Genomic DNA, 16,432 nt, shown 5'->3' with positions numbered 1-16,432 from the left:
TATATTCATCAAGGATGTTGGCCTAAATTTTTCCTTTTTGTTGTGTCTCTGCCAGGTTTTGGTGTTAAGATGATGCTGGCCTCATAAGATGAGTTAGGGAGGAATCCTTCCTCCTCAATGTTTTTGTGATGGTTTTAGTAGGAAAGGTACCAGCTCTTCTTTATTCAATGTGGCTGTGAATCCTTCTGGTCCTGGGCCTTTTTTTTTTTTTTTTTTTTTAGGTCGACAGGCTTTTTATTGCTGAGTCAATGTTGGTTATTATTGGTGTGTTCAGTGATTCCATTTCTTCCTTGCTCAATCTTGGGAGGTTGTATGTTTCCAGGAATTTATCTCCTTCTTCTAGGTTTTCTAGCTTGTGTGCCTAGAAATTTTTATAATAATCTCTGAGAGCTTTTTTCTATTTCTCTGGTAACATTCCCTTTGTCATTTCTGATTGTGTTTATTTGAGTCTTCTCTTTTTTTTTTGTTAGTCTATCTAGCAGTCTATATAACTTATTAATTCTTTCAAAAAACAAACTCCTGGATTTTTTGATCTTTTGTGTGGTCTTTTGAATCTCAATTTCTTTCAGTTCACCTCTGATTTTGTTTTTTTTTTTTTTTTTTTTTTTTTTGTCTGCTAGAGTTTGGGTTGGTTTTCTTTCGTCTCTCTAGTGACTCTAGTTGTAATGTTAGGTTGTTAATTTGAGACCTTTCTAATTATTGATGTGAGCATTTAGTGCTATAAACTTCCCTATTAACACTGCTTTAACTGTTCCCAGAGATTCGTGCATTTTGTATGTATGTTCTCATTAGTTTCAAATAATTTCTCGATCTCTCTGTCTTACCTTCATTGTTTAGCCAGAAGTCATCCAGAAGCAGGTTGCTAAATTTCCATGTAATTGTTGGTTTCCAGTGATTTTCTCAGCAATGGGTCCTATTTTTATTGCACTGTCGTCCAAGAGTGTAGTTGGTATAATACTTTTCTTTTTTTTTTGGAACTTGCTGATGATTGTTTTATGCCCTTTTGTATGGTCAATTTTAGAGTATATGCTATGTGCAGATGAGAAGAGCATATATTCTTTTTTCTTGGGTGGAGAGTTCTGTAGTTGTCTATTAGGTTCATTTGGTCAAGTGTAGAGCTCAGGTCAGAAATATCTTTGTTAGTTTTCTGCCTTGATGATCTGGTTAATACTGTCAGTGTTGAAGTCTCACAATTATTATGTGGTTATTTAAGCGCTTCATAGGTGTCCAAGAATTTGCTTTGTGAATCTGGGTGCTCCTTTGTTGGGTGAATATATATTTAGGATAGTTAGACCTTCTTGTTGAACTGAGCCCTTTACCATTATGTAATGCCTTGCTTCTGTTTTAAATGTTTTTGGTTTAAAGTCTGTTTTATCTGAAATTAGAATAGCAACCTTTGCTTTTTTCTGTTTTCTGTTTGCTTGGTAGATATTTCTTCATTTACTTTGAGCCTATGTGTGTCACTGCATGTGAGATGGGTCTCTTGAAGACAGCGTACAACTGGGCTTTGCTTCTTTATCCAGCTTGCCACTCTGTGTCTTTATTTGAGGCATTTAGCCTATTTACATTGAAAATTAGTATTTATATACTGTCATCATGTTGTTAGTTATTATGAAGACTTGTTTTTGTAATTGCTTTATAATGTCACTGGTCTGTGTACTTAAGTGTTTTTGAAGTGGCCAGTAAGTATTAGTATTTCCTTTCCACATATAGCAGTCCTTTCAGGATCTCTTATAAGGCAAGTCTGGTGGTAATTCAGTCCCTTAGCATTTGTTTTTCTGAAAGGATCTTAACTGTTCTTCACTTATGAAGCTTAGTGGGGCTAGATATGAAATTCTTGGTTGAAAGTTGTTTTCTTTAAGAATGCTGAATATAGCCCCCCCTCCCCATAATCTCTTCTGGCTTGTAGGGTGTCTGCTCAAAGGTCTGTTGTTAGCCTGATGGGATTTCCTTTGTAAGTGATCTGACCCTTCTCCCTAATTGTTTTTAATGTTTTTTCATTCATTTCAACCTTGGAGAATCTTATGATTGTGTGTTTTGAGGATGGGTTTCTTACGTAGTATTTTGCAGAGGTTCTCTGCATTTCCTGAATTTGAATGTTGGCTTCCCTAGCAAGATTGGCAAAATTTTCATGGATGATAGCCTGAAATATGTTTTCTAAGTTTCTTCCTTTCTCTCTCTCTCTCTCATGAGTCACAGATTTGGTGTCTTTATATAATCCCATATTTATCAGAGGTTTTGTTGATTCTTTTATTATTATTATTATTATTATTTTACTTTAAGCTCTGGGATACATGTGCTGAATGTGCAGGCTTGTTACATAGGTGTAAATGTGCCATGGTGGTTTGCTGCACCTATCATTCCGTCATCTAGGTTTTAAGTCCCACTGCATTAGGTATTTGTTCTAATGTTGTCCCTCCCCTTTCCCTCCACCTACCAACAAGCTCTAGTGTGTAATGTTTCCCTCCCTGTGTCTGTGTGTTTTCATTGTTCACCTCCCACTTATGAGTGAGAACATGAGGTGTTTGGTTTTCTGTTTCTGTGTTAGTTTGCTGAGAATTATGGTTTCCAGCTTCATCCATGTCCCTGCAAAGGACATGAACTTATTCTTTTTTATGGCTGCATAGTATTCCATGATGTATATGTGCCGCATTTTCTTTATCCAGTCTATCATTGATGAGCATTTGGGTTGGTTTCAAGTTTTTGCTATTGTAAATGGTGCTGCAATAAACATATGTGTGCATGTGTCTTTATAGTAGAGTGATTTATAATCCTTTGGGTATATATCCAGTAATGGGATTGCTGGGTCAGATGATATTTCTGGCTCTAGATCCTTGAGGAATTGCCACACTGTCTTCCACAATGGTTGAACTAATTTACACTCCCATCAACAGTGTAAAAGCGTTCCTATTTCTCCACATCCTTGCCAACATCTGTTATTTCCAGACTTTTTAATGATCACCATTCTAACTGGTATGAGATGATATCTCATTGTGGTTTTGATTTGCATTACTCTAATGACCAGTGATGATGAGCTTTTTTTCACAAGTTTGTTGGCTGCATAAATGTCTTCTTTTGAGAATTGTCTGTTCAGATCCTCGGCTCACTTTTTGATGGGGTTGTTTGTGTTTTCCTTGTAAATTTGTTTGAGTTCCTTGTAGATTCTAGCTGTTAGACCTTTCTCAGATGGATATACTGCAAAATTTTTCTCTTATTCTGCAGATTGCCTATTCACTCTTCTTTAGTTTTTAAAAAATTTTTGTCTGATTATTTTGTAGAGCAGGTTCTCATGCTCTGAGATTCTTTGCTTAGCTTAGCCTATTCTGCTGTTAATACTTATGAATACATTGTGAAATTCTTGTATCGTACTTTTCAGCTTTATCAGATCACTTTGGTTCCTTCTATAATGGACATTTCATCGGCTCCTGTATCATTTTACAATAACGTTTAGATTCCTTGAATTGGGTTTTGACTTTCTGCTGAATGTCAGTAATCTTCATTCCTATCCATATTCCAAATTCTACTTCTGTCATTTCAGCCCAGTTAAGAACCATTGCTGAGGAACTAGTGCTTTCATTTGGAGGTAAGAAGACACTCTGGCTTTTTGAGTTGCCAGAGTTTTTGCATTCGTTCTTTTTCATCTTCATGGGCTAATGTTCTTTCAATATTTGAAGTTGCTGTCTTTTGGATGAATTTTTTTTTTCTTTTATCCTCTTAGTGTCCTTGGGGGTTTGATTATGCTATAAAGGTGGGTTTAGTCAACTGGCTTCATTTCTGGAAGATTTCAGGGAGCCAAGACTCATCTCAGGACTACTGCACTGTGTGCCCTAACTCTGAGAGGCTAATATCAGACCCCTTGCTTTGTTCTCTAGCCCCTCAAGTTTAGGAATCTGCTGCACTGGAGGGGCTGAGGTGTTTTTAGACCTCTGGTTACAACACTCAGTGGGTGGTGCCAACCAAAGTGTTTCATTGGGTGGTAGGAGCCTGCCAGCATCCATGCACATATTTGTGCTGGTGATGGTCAGCTTGGGGGTTGTTGGCAGGCCTGGAGCTGGCACTCTCCATTTACTCATTCATGTGGGCAGTAGCAGCTGTGTAGGATGAGGGGTGAGGCTGCTGGTCTCTGTGCATAGGTTTTGACTGGAGGTTGTGTCAACATGGGGGTGAGGTACTCGGGGGTGTGATGCTGGTGGTCTCCGTGTGCGTATAATACACAAGCAGCAGTAACAGCACAGGGTAGGAGGGTGGGGCTACTAGTCTCCTTGTGCTCCTCCATGTTGGACAGGGTGTATGGGGTATACTCATGTTGGGCAGCAGTGTCATGATGGGGCGCACATGCACATACGCACTGGCAGGGAAGAGGAGGTGAAGTCTTCCTGCATACACTCCCTGGCAAAGTGATGTGGTGGGAAGCCATGGACAAGTGCACACAGGCAAACCAGCATGGCAGAGGCTGTGGTGGTGGGAGGGAGCAGTTAATTTGGTGCATGGTACTGGGGGCTGCTCTATTGGAGCTCCCTGATGCTCAGGCATGATTTATCAGTGTAGGTACTGTGATGCAGGCACCTGGGAGTTACCTCAGCTGAGCATCCAAGGCTGCACTACAAGCAGGTGCATCTAGGCTGGGATCCTGGGAGAGACTGGTAGACAGTGGGGCACTCAGGTCAGACTGGTGTCATCTCATGGACAAGACTACCCTTCACTGTTTGGGTCCAACAGTTTCCCTAGGGCTAGAGTCTCCTAGGAGAGCAAGGTGAGCCTAGGGGGATGGATATCCCTTCTTGGGCTTCACTACAGACACTCCCACACCAAGGCCTCTGGGCTCTGCACTGGCTGGAATTCTGTCTCTGCCATCTCTCTAAGCAGCTCTCCCCGCCAGCTCAGGTATCCATGGGGGTCATGGGGTCTCCTGCTGCCAGAATTCCAGAGGTGCCTGGTGGGTTGCTCCTTGCCTGCCCAACTCACCACTTCCCCAGGAGTTGTCAGGGGCCAGAAGCAAGTCCCAGTACATGGTAGCCCCATGCAGGGTTCCCAGTTTCCTCCACCTTCAGCCCAGCTTATGTGTCTTTCCTCTGTCCACTGACAGTGCTCAGAGTGTGCCAGTCTTCCTAATGTCCTGGACCCTTGGTGGCAGATGTTCCTCCTGGATGCATCTAGTTGGCCTTCTTGAGAGCAGTCTTATCTCTGTTATTTTTGAGAAAAATTAAGCACTATCCTTTGAAACCTTTCCCTTGCCTAAAAAACATTTTAACCCATAGTCTTTTATATTCAATATATACAGATCCTGCTATTTTATTATAATTCTGCAGAATTTAAAGAAAATTTTCAAACAGGGTTTGTAAGACTGCAAGATTTCATGAAATAAATTTAAGTATTTGTTTACTGCATGTAGTCATGGTATGTCCCATTGCTTTTAAGTCTAATAATTCAAGTAAGTAATTTATTGCCACTAACAGCTATAAAGATGACACAGTGAGGAGCCCTAAAAAATTTGAGATTAGTTGGTTGAACACTTTGCATTATATGTGAATTATAATCTTAACAGAAATAGATAAGAGATATATACCAGCAATTACTACCCTGTGCAGTAGTTTATTTATGAAACAGTAAAGAATATGGCTATATATTTGTAATTAAGTTACTGATTGAATGCTGTGTAAATAGTAATATATTAGCTGAAGGTTTTCTAAATGATAAGTATTTGAAAGAATTATATAGAAACAATCCTACCTCATCTTTGTTTAGAAAATTATTTGATGTATTTTATTCTTCCATATCATTGATTATCATTATGTTTTAGACAGGGCTATAGGGACATATCAATAATTTTAAAAGATCTTGAGATTACATTTTTTGTTCATTGTTTTCAACTTGTGATTTGGTCTGACAACTTGAGTTAATAACTTGAGAATCTTACACTGGGTGTGCATGCCTTTTTTGAGGAATACAATATTGTTTTGCCATTTCACCTCTTTTCTATTCATATTATTTGTAAATATTGCATTAGCAAAATTATAGTAATAAGAAAAAGAAGGAAATAGTTATTTAATTCTATCTGTTTTCAAATGCCATTAGTGTAGGTCACCAGATATTTCTGGCTCTCCCCCTGTGTGCATAGTAAGATTGCACTTACCTGTCTCCATTGATATTAGGCATGATTATGTTTGCTCTAGCCAAGTGATTTGTGTCAGTTCCTTGTGAAAAACCTAAAAACTTATGCATGATTTTCCATGTTACTTTCTCCTTTTTGCAGGAATTTAAAAAGCATATGTTAATATTAAATCTCTATCATTCCAAGTCCTTGGGAGACTGATGAACACAGCCATTGCAGACTCACTTTGGACATGAAATATATGTTTATGTGATAAGCCATGAGATTTTTGTTTGTTACTGTAGTGTATCCTAGCCTATTCTGACAGATACAAAAATTGATATTCAAAGGGAAATGTCAAAATATGTGACACAGGCTTAGTTTTCTGGTGGGAGGGAGTGAAAAGACTATTTTGAATGCTGAATCATAATCAATGCTAATCAGTTGCAAAATATTTGGTAAAATTATTTTTTATAAAGATGTGAAAATAAGATAATTTACCTAATAAACCTGTCGTTCTCAGAAAAGTGGTTAAAATAGCTTTAGTAGTGTGTGTTAGTTGATGTTGGCTGCATTTGCTAGGGAATTATATGAAGTAAGATCAGGAAAGAATTAGGTTACAAGTAGGAATGAATGGAAATAGAGTACATGAATTCCGTGTCTTTCAGTATCAAAGAGGAAAGTTTTTCTCAACTCCAACTAATAAAATATAAAACTGAGAAGAATTTTAAGTCATAAGAGCTGATTAAATCTCAGTCTCATGGCAACAATCAAATTAAGGTACATAGCTTTTCAAATTGTTTAGAACCTCTGAATGGATTAAGATGTCTTAGAGTAAAATTTCCAACTGAGGGAGTGACACCCTTTAATCGTTTCAAATGGACAAAATAATACTGGTGTGTCTTTTCTATCAAAGCTTATTTACAGACCCAAGATGCCAGTAATTAAGTTGAAAAATATGATAAAGCAAGGAAATGTAGCAATTTTAAGAAATAAGACTAAAAAGAACTGTGATCATGGCTATTGGCACTTGATACTGACTGAAATATAATAGATAAAAAGCTTACTAAGTGTTTCTACTAATTTGAATAGAAATGTAAAACCGTAGCTTGCCGCTATCGGAGAAGTCCTGTGGATTCAGATAACCTAGTGGACTAATCTGATTTATTAGTGATTCGTGCAATTCAACATCATCTTGAACTTGCAAGAAAATTCATGATACAATCCTTTATCATTAATGATTTTCTACTGACAATGTTACTGTGTTGCATTTGTAGGTATTTTGTAAGGGAGCTGAAATAATGCCCGGGATCTTTTTGTTACCTTGCCAAATTTATAAATAACTTACCAATTGAATCAAAGACTCTCTTTTAAAAGTAGGTAAAATCTATATGTGGGACATTTTCTCTGTACATGTCAGTAATAATTACCACAGCACTTTAAAAACATTCAATTGATATTCTCTACCAGTAATGACTCATATAATTTCCAACCAGTGTAAATATTATATTCAATATGAGGCTTGATTTCCAGATATTATTTACGTGTTTCTTTGCTCTGTCTTAATAGTAAAAGAAAGAACTCAACCCTCTAATGTTGTTTTATGTTTATTTCAAGGGTCACACAGCTGCTAATTGTTCTGTGCAGGAAATGCATGAGGGAAGAAGAAAAGACACACATACAATACCTTTAAGGGTGAACAACCTTTATCCCATGTAAATGGCAATGCAGATATAATAAGCAAATGATATAATAAGCAAATTGATATAATAGGCAGATTGATATAATAAGCAAATTGCAATGGGAAGGGGAGAAGGAAAAGATGTATATATATGTATATATTTACACTCAGCAGACTATGGAGGATTCACCACCAGACTGGGAAGCAACAGCCTGGGCTCCCGAGTCGGACATCATACTCACCAGATTGTGGAGGATTCACCACCAGACTGGGAAGCAACAGTCTGGGCTCAAGAGTCAGAAGTAACAACACCCTGGGCTCCAGAGTTGGACGCTACACTCACCATACTATGGAGGGGATTCACCACCAGACTGGGAAGCAACAACAGCCTGGCCTCCAGAGTTGGACGCTACACTCACCATACTATGGAGGGGATTCACCACCAGACTGGGAAGCAACAACAGCCTGGCCTCCAGAGTTGGACGCTACACTCACCATACTATGGAGGGGATTCACCACCAGACTGGGAAGCAACAACAGCCTGGGCTCCAGAGTTGGACGCTACACTCACCATACTATGGAGGGGATTCACCACCAGACTGGGAAGCAACAACAGCCTGGCCTCCAGAGTTGGACGCTACACTCACCATACTATGGAGGGGATTCACCACCAGACTGGGAAGCAACAGCCTGGGCTCCAGAGTTGGCTACCCATCCATGCACAGATGAGGAGAGGTCTCGTGAAGCTGTGGCATGGTCTGGGACCCTAACTTTTTTTGTAACAAGTTGTTTGGCATGAGGCCCAGTCACAAGGGCCCTTCACTGTGTCGTAAACACTTTTCATGTAATTATTTGTGTTTTTATGGTTCTAGTTATAATTGGAGCAAATTTTCTACTTTATAACAACAATTTATACATTTCACTAATAGGCATACATATTGTATCTGTTTTTTCACTAGTGTAACTAATGCTACACCAAACATCTGTGTGCATAAATCTTTGTTTAAATATGATTATTTTCTTATTATTAGAAATAAAATGGTGATGAGAAGATAAAGGTATTTCTAAGGCTCTTGCAGCAAGTTGTCAAACTGTTTCCTCCCACAAATTTTTCCATTTCATTCTGAACAGTATACCTTTTTCATTTTATACTCTGTATTACACTTTTAAATCTTTGCTAACTTTACAGTTAAATGAATGATATCTCAATAATATTTGCATTTTATAAAGAAATTAACGTTTTTTTCTTCTGATAGTTTCTAATCCATTGGTAGTTTAAACTATTCATTGATTTTTTTTTTGCATTTCTATGCTTCATTATTTATAGAAAACTTTTACCCTTTTATATTTCTTCAGTTTTATGTTACTCTTGATTTTCTATATTATGTTTTTCCATACGAATATCTTTTATTGTTATGTAGTTAACCAAGTTGCATCTTCCTTTATTTTTCTTTTACTCTTTTAAGCTTGGAATTATTTCTCATGGAGAGATAAATACTAGTCTATATATTTTTTATACAAGTATTTTGATTTTTTGAATTAGCAGTTTAATTCATTGAAAATTTAATTTTGTTTAATATATGAGGTGAATATCTAAAGTTTTTTCCACCTAGCTTATATTTGGTTGCAGAATCATTGTTTATGTTTCCCCATTGGTTTCTATTGTTGCATCTCCCACATGAACACTTCTGAACCATTGTTTGTTTCATTTACTTATTTGTCTTTTCCTCTCTCAGAACCACACTAACTTGTTATTATGACTTTATACCGTTTTGTAATACTCGGTAACATTATTAATTCCTCATTATTCTGACTTTTCAATAGTTTTAAAATTTAATCTTAAACATCACTAAATCTTAAAAAAAAACCCATAAATCCCATTGCTATTTTGACCAAGAATATATTAATTGCACAGATTGCTTTGGGTGAAATTAACCACTTTGTAGGCTCAGTCCTCTTATTTGGGAAACGTTAATTATCTCCATCTATTTATGTTATCTTCTGTACTTCCCTTTCTTCCTACATTTTACACATGTCCTGATAATGTTACTCCAAAGTATTTTGTGATTTTTTTCCCTCCTGCAGCACACTGCGTGTTTACTAATATAAACATTATAATAAAATTTCTTAATTTTAAAATAACTTCTATTTACCAAATAAAAATACAAATAATTTTTACTAAATTGTTGCATATCAATTACTGATACTAACAGAACTGTTGAAGAATAAGTTATTTAGAATAGAATTTATTTAGGAGTTTTAACTATTGTCAGTCATTGTTTTATATAACATGTAACTCATCCTAAAATGGTTCTTGGGGAAAAAAGCTATTGGCACTGATTTCTGCATTCAATACTTTGAGTCCTCACAGCTTCTTGGTGCCCCACCCTTCTCAGCAGCTGCCATTGTCCATTTTTTCTTAGTAGACCTGGTTTCTCGGTATTCCTCCTCAGAGAAAAAGCCTCAACACAACTTTTTCTACAGTAACACAAATGGCTTACTCTAGTCATTATTAAGTTATTAAGGCTTAATCTAGTCTTACTCTTCCCTAGGATATCCTAGGGAAGACACAAGTCAGAACTCTCTACTTCTTTTATTTTAGTTCATTGATTAAGCAATAAACCAAGCCCGATTGTATCTTTTAAAAACAGCTTGTTAAACATGAAAGTCACCCATTGAAACATGAAAGCATTTTATCTTCTTGCATCATGCTGATGAATCTTGCATCTTAAAAATCCTTTTAAATATAAGTAATCCCTGTTGACAAAAGACACATGGTCAGGAGAATCATCATGTGAGACAGTAAAGAACCCATGTACTCTTTCCTCCATTAAAGCCATAGTCTATTTGTATGTGTGTGCTTTTTAAACATCCAGAATTCTAATCCAACTGTCTCTACTATCCCAGAGGAGACCAGGCCTCAAAAAGCCATCTGTCTCAAACATAATGTCCTATGGTATGTAGGTATGATTTCCATGTGCTGCTTATGGAATCAATTTATTTATAATCATATATCATTTATGTTGACTGTCATTGTATAAAAATGCAGAACTTCGCTGGGGAGAAAGGACGTAATAGGTTGGAGAAGAAAGGTGAAGAAAACCTGAAAGGTTTCAACAACTATTAATCTAAGAAGTTTAAAATAAGAACTGAGGGAGCAGGTTTTAATATTGTCCTCTAAGGCTACTTCACACAATTCATTTGTATATCCACTTTATATTTTATGACACAGGCTTAATTATATTTTTGATGTTTGGTGTATTCAAAAACTGGTATTTTTTAAATAATATAAAGAATTATCGATACAGATTTTTTTTAAAAACTTCTTTTTAAGTGGTTAGTGGTTTATAGATCTTAGGTTCAAATGGAAGACCAAGAAATTGCAGTTTTCCACTATTACTCAAATCCCTACAAATGACAGAAAAGTTATAAACAAAAATAAATAAAACAATATAGTATTTGATTTTGACTGGTGTCACCAATGTTATACCAAAATTTTATTAACATATTTACAAAATGTTTTCCCTAAAGTTCATTTTATCTGACTCATAGAGTTTAGATTTTTTTTTTTCTGTTTACTGAGCTGGAGAGTATAATTTATTGAAATACAAAGTATCATTGAACAAGATTTTCTTATACAACATTTAAACAACTGCACATACAATGTATTTTTGAAGGAGCTTTGATTTTTTAAAATATTTCAGCAGTCATATATAAACATTACTGATGACCAGTTCACTAATGCAAGTCACAGCTCTTAGAACTTTCTCTCTCTCTTCCTTATTCCCCCATTACCACATTGTTTTCCTTAGCATAATCACCATTCCCAAATGCAAATGGTAAATTTAAAACTAGAATTTTTCAAAGTCTGCTTCAATTCTAACTACAAATATTCACGGAAAATGGATCTTTGTTGGCTATCCAGTTAGGTTAGTTATAACTTCTTTTGTAATCTAATTTTAGAGTGGTTTATCTTTTATTTTTTTATAGATATTTTAAATTAATATAGTCTGGCAAGTTAATGCAACTATACTAATGGGAACTCAACACCATGAACTTGAGGTAGAGGTGATTGAGAGTAAATATGGAGACCATTGGTTATGTGATCATAAGTAAGACAGGGAAATTTAAGCAGCGGTACATTGTATTTTCACAATAATTACATGTGTGTCTATAATAAATAATAGCAAACTCAGGTCAATAGTTTCAGTGATGCTTTATGCTTCCTTCTTTCCAGTATTAGAATGAATTTGAAATCACTAGCCACATAGCTATGGGTGTCATAGTCTGAAGTAGAAATTAAGAAGTTAAGAAGTTTTAGTTGCTAAGAATTAGTCTGACACGAACCATTTGTTAGTCCATGTTCCGTCTCAGTTCTTTTCCCTGTGTGTTAATACAACCTCTTCCCTTTTCTGTCCCTCATTTTTGTCTTCCCATTTTTATATCAATGCTGGAAGGCCCTTCTGCCTGCCAGGGAAGCAAACTGGCCTGGCAGCCTTGCTGCTGGGAGCACTCACTCAGCTCCTGAGGGCCTGGCGTGCTGCACCATCTCTTACCTCGCTCATGCACTTCCTCTGGTACCTTTTGTTTCCATGAGAACTTTGGATAGTTCTGCTGCATTGTGTTGGGTTTTTAAAGTATTGCCCCCAAAAAGCGTCTACCAAGGAAATGAAGCTGAGAAAGGTCTTTATTGTATGTTACAAATTAATGTGCCTATTTTCTGCTCTTGGCAATAATACTTTAAATTGCAGATGGTTTCTACTGAAATATCATCATCATATTACTGAGATTAATTGTACTGGAGAAAATTTTTTGATGACCCAAGAAGTTAATATGTTTAAGATGTTAGAATCATAGATTTGCCAAAAGAATAAAAAGAAACATGCACTTTGAAGGCAAAGTTTCTGACAGTAGAAGAAGAGAGAAGAACAAAAACAAGCAAGTCTATAGTTTAAAATATTTGAGAGAAATGTAACTCATAAGTATTTGGGCAGAGCAATATGATTATATTTCTCATGTTGATGAAAAATTAAGTTTTTGGCTAATATTACAGAATATCTGAAATGGTTTCATAATTTTTGTCTGATTTTAGCTACATAAATAGTAGCTTTAAAAAAGTGATAAATTTTAAATTTTTTAATAGTTACAGGGGTGCTAACCTGCCCAGCATCTCTCTCCTCAATAGCAAATACACAATGTTTGTGATGAGGAATATCGGTTTTCTTTCACCTATCACATACTTAGTGCTCCTGAAGTATCTATTACAGAGTGAGTTAGAATTAGAAACAGCTCTATTTGGCAATATTACCCCCAATTCTAGATAATTTAAAACCACAGCACTGGGGCCAAGTGTACAATATTGTACAAGTACATAATTTAAAAAATATGTAGTACTTTAAAATATTTATTGTGGGGAAATGAGAATATTTATCATAATTTAAAATCTTATTATATTGTACAATAGCTAAGCACTTTGACCTAGTACATTTTAATGTTAAAAGTCCTGGGAAAATATCTCATAGGATAATTTGGAAGAGTAAATGAATCACCATGGAGATTTATACTTTTGTTGAAATAGCATTATGAGGCATAGGACTTGAGTACACTGCCTCCAGTAACTCAATTTTTATTTGTTGTTCTACTCTATGTTTAATTATATACAAGGAAATAAATGGAACATTTTGCTCTCCCTAAAAAAGCCAATAAAGAAAACCAACCTACTGTAGAGTTCAGGGGTGATTTTAGACATAGAATTCTACTTTCCAGATAGATATTCTGATCCGTATAATTAGAAAATTTAGAGGATCTGCTGAAGCTCAACTGTCTGCTATTTTATATAACTGCTGGGTGCCAGCAATTATATAATATGCAATGATGATAATAGAAACCTCTCATGTTTCTCAAAGGGTTCTCTTTACTTGTCAGGTGGAGAATCATATTTCCTGCCAATTATGGGAACATGAATGACCAAATAGCAAAGATGACTCTCTTGCACTTACCCATAGTGTAAGGTCATCATTACATTTGGTTATAAGTTTGTAGATGGCGAAATAATCCATTTGAAAATCCATTAACTTTTAATCTAAGCTTTGGAAGTAGACAGGTGGCATTTCTCCAAGATCTAATCCCTAAAACTTTGTATCATTTACTTTTAACATGTCCTGCCTTTCTGGGTTACACACCCTACATCTCTTTATCTTTCAGATATGAAGGGTAAATAAAAGGGGTACCTTCTATAATTACATCATATGTTGTATGTCAGTGAATTCTTTACAAATAATTTGTTGATATGAAGAAGCAATTTCCTTTTTAAAGTGTTTATTTTGAATTATGAAATATTTAAGGATAAAGTTCCCAAGTTATGTAACATATGTCTGTAAGCACACAACCTTGATGAAAAAGATGTCAACATTTTTGCTATATCTGCTTCAAATTTCTATTTCAAAAACCATGAAATGGTACAGATAAAGTTAATGCCCTCCCTCATCTATTTATCTTTCTCTTACTGGTATAACATCACTCACATGGTGTTGGTGTGAATCATTGCTATTAAGCTACATGTTTTCACTACATAATTCATGTAACCCAAAAGAGCATATATGATTTGCTTTAGCTATTTTGAAAATTTGCATAGATGACATCCTTCTGTATACGTCCATTTGCAAATTACGTTTTTTCATTCAACATTGTATTTTTAAGATTTATTCATGTTCATAAACATAGCTCTAATATCTGTTTTAACTGTTTTGCAATATTTTACTGAATGAATAAACAATTTCTCAACTGGGGACCATTTGAATTGTTTCACTTTTTCTTTTTTTATAAACGGTGCTACATTAAACATCCTTATATATGCCTCATTTCTTGCATGATTCAGAGTTTCTCAAGGTTAGAAACATAGAAGAGAATTTGCTGGATCCTGAGTATGTACATCTTTCGTTGTGGGAAGTGAGGGACCCCAAATGGAGGGACCAGCTGTAGCCATGGCAGAGGAACATAAATTGTGAAGATTTCATTTTAATATGGACATTTATCAGTTCCCAAATAATACTTTTATAATTTCTTATGCCCGTCTTTACTTTGATCTCTTAATCCTGTTATTTTCATAAGCTGAGGATGTACATCACCTCAGGACCACTGTGATAATTGTGTTAACTGTACAAATTGATTGTAAAACATGCGTATTTCAACAATATGAAATCAGTGCACCTTAAAAAAGAACAGAATAACAGTGATTTTTAGGGAACAAGGGAAGACAACCATAAGGTCTGACTGCCTGTGGCGTCGGGCAAAAAGAGCCTTATTTTCCTTCTTGCAGAGAGCCTATAAATGGACGTGCAAGTACGAGAGATATCACTAAATTCTTTTCCTAGCAAGAAATATTAATATTAATACACTGGGAAAGGAATGTGTAACTGTGGGGAGGTCTATAAATGGCTGCTCTGGGAGTGTCTGTCTTATGTGGTTGAGATAAGGACTGAGATATGTCCTGGTCTCCGGCAGTACCCTCAGGCTTATTAGTATGGGGAAAAACTCTGCCCTGGTAAATTTTGGTTAGACCAGTTCTCTGCTCTCAAACCCTGTTTTCTGTTGTTTAAGTTGTTTATCAAGACAATACGTGCACAGCTGAACATAGACCCTTATCAGTAGTTCTGTTTTTGCCTTTTGTCCTGTTCCCTCAGAAGCATGTGATCTTTGTTCTGCTTTTTGCCCTTTGAAGCATGTGATCTTTGTACCTACTCCCTGTTCTTATGCTCCCTCCCCTTTTAAAACCCTTAATAAAAACTTGCTGGTCTGAGACTCAGGTGGGCATCACCATCCTACTGATATGTGATGTGACCCCATGCAGCCCAGCTGTAAAATTCCTCTCTTTGTACTCTTTCTCTTTATTTCTCAGCCAGCTGACACTTATGGAAAATAGAAAGAACTTACATTGAAATATTGGGGGTGGGTTCCCCCAATAATCTTCCACTTCAGCATTGAGTGGGTGTAATAGGAAATGCTCAAGGGGATCCATTGCATGGATCCAAACAATGGATCCAAACACACTCCTCCCTGCCCCATTTTGGAACTGCAACTCTATTTTCCCTTTTAAAGACCAGTCATTCCAGACCTAGAGTTATATGGACCACATAGGACCAAAGTGGGTGACCTTCTGTGTCAGTATGAGGGATACCAGGATCAACTAGTCACAGCCAAATATTCTGGTCGTTCAAATCCTCCTGATTACCATGCTGGCCCAACTGCCTTGTGTACGTATGTCTGCCTATATGTCTGCCTTACCTCTGGTAATTAAGTGCAACCTCTCCCATCTTTATTCCCAGAGTACAGTCACTACTCTAGGGCTTCTCAAGAATGCTAATGTTCCCCTGGCCAATGTAACTTTCAATGTTTTGGTGAAGAGAGTGTTCTCCGAACCCTCTCCGGTACCTAATTAGACATGAGTAAACTGGTTGCATGTGGTAAATCTGCTCCAACATTCATATCTTTTAAATTCCCTCTTCTACATAATACCCCAAATCCTGCCATCTCAACTTCATTCAGCATAGGCCATTGTTGAACCCAGGTGTTAGTAATTCAACTGAAGTGGCAACCCTAGAGCTGTGCTGCTCAGAATTTCCTTCAAGAATTTGCTGAGGATTCTACTTCTAGAATGGTGG

The 16,432-nt window shown here is 36.3% G+C and overlaps 1 long non-coding RNA gene across 5 annotated transcripts in view; it reads left to right on the top strand.

The window, feature by feature from the left end:
- The window catches only part of LOC107129722 (uncharacterized), a 384,848-nt gene that overhangs the window by 167,684 nt on the left and 200,732 nt on the right, over positions 1-16,432 (top strand). The window contains exon 5 of one of the 5 annotated variants that reach the window (XR_010586839.2): positions 7,709-7,841. The exons of the other annotated variants lie outside the window; for them this stretch is intronic. This is a non-coding gene — a long non-coding RNA (uncharacterized lncRNA). Of the gene's footprint in view, positions 1-7,708; positions 7,842-16,432 lie in introns of those variants that run through there. 5 annotated transcript variants of the gene reach the window in all.

Source organism: Macaca fascicularis, chromosome 5 (assembly GCF_037993035.2).
Source record: "Macaca fascicularis isolate 582-1 chromosome 5, T2T-MFA8v1.1".
Lineage (NCBI taxonomy): Eukaryota > Metazoa > Chordata > Mammalia > Primates > Cercopithecidae > Macaca > Macaca fascicularis.
The sequence above is the reverse complement of the archived record's forward strand: the minus strand, read 5'-3'. Positions and strand labels throughout refer to the sequence as shown.